Source organism: Arachis duranensis, unplaced genomic scaffold, assembly GCF_000817695.3.
Source record: "Arachis duranensis cultivar V14167 unplaced genomic scaffold, aradu.V14167.gnm2.J7QH unplaced_Scaffold_191793, whole genome shotgun sequence".
In the NCBI taxonomy this organism is placed as follows: Eukaryota; Viridiplantae; Streptophyta; class Magnoliopsida; order Fabales; family Fabaceae; genus Arachis; species Arachis duranensis.
Window position 1 is genome coordinate 2,905 of NW_026264489.1, and position 1,050 is coordinate 3,954.

Genomic DNA, 1,050 nt, shown 5'->3' on the forward strand with positions numbered 1-1,050 from the left:
GTGACAATGTAAAATTGACCTCACCATTGTTTTATATTATTCATTTAACGTTTTATTATAATGCTGTTGAATGGTCCTTGTTGCTAAAACATTATTATACTTTACTGCTATTACTGCTGTAACCTGTAAGTGATTAATCTTTGTTGAATGAGACTTGATTAGTAAGCTGAGTTAATTGGAATTTCTAAGGGGGGACAAAATCTAAGATAGCATTAGCTTAGGCATGGTGGATGAACTCAATAAACTATTTATACTCAAATTGGTTTGGAATTTTGGTTTGGTTTGAGAAATCAATTCATTTTAAAATGTAATCAAACTAAACCCTTCTGGATCCTTCCAAGTTTCAGGGTCTCTATGGATGGCAAACACATTTACGTATACTATCGTCTTGGCTTCAATTTCATACCCTGCTATTCTGCTATTTTTGTTGAATTCTCTTGGTACCAATGGTGCAGGTGCATAATATCTTAATGTTTATTTGATCACTGCTTTCAGATAAACAAGCTTTTCAATATCTTCATCTTCTATGAATGGTTTCTTGCCATATAAACTTCGTATCTTCTTCCGAACGCAATCCTGCACGCTATAGAACTCGACACGGACATCAATATCTCACTCAGATTCGTGGTTTTCGAAGAACTCACGTGCTCTGATATCTTGCCTAACATTCTTTCCACTTCAGATTTTCTGATGTGGTAGAATCCAGAGATTCGCTTGGAGCTGAAGAAATGAACGACGCAGATCTTCCTGATTTCTCTCCAGTACTCGCTGCATGGAGAGAAAATCAAATTGAAACCGTTGTAAGAGAGTCTAGTGGTTCCGAGCGACGGAGGTCTGCTTGAAACGTCAAGATCATGGTCTTTGAGAACCTCCTTTGCGAGTTTCGGTGAGGAGATAACTATGGCTGGTTTGAACCCTATTTGAAGGGAGAATATGGAGCCGTAGATCTTTGAGAGGTTCCATAGTTGGAGATTGAGGTTGGAGCTGTCGAGTTGGTGGAGGTTTCCGATTATGGGAAGTGGTTTAGGACCTGGTGGTAGAGTGGTTCTT

General features: G+C 38.8%; 1 pseudogene; it reads right to left on the reverse strand.

Moving 5' to 3' along the window:
• Window positions 1–241: 241 nt before the first annotated feature.
• LOC107472602 (6,7,8-trihydroxycoumarin synthase-like) lies at window positions 242–1,040 on the reverse strand (annotated as a pseudogene).
• Between the last annotated feature and the right edge of the window lie 10 nt (window positions 1,041–1,050).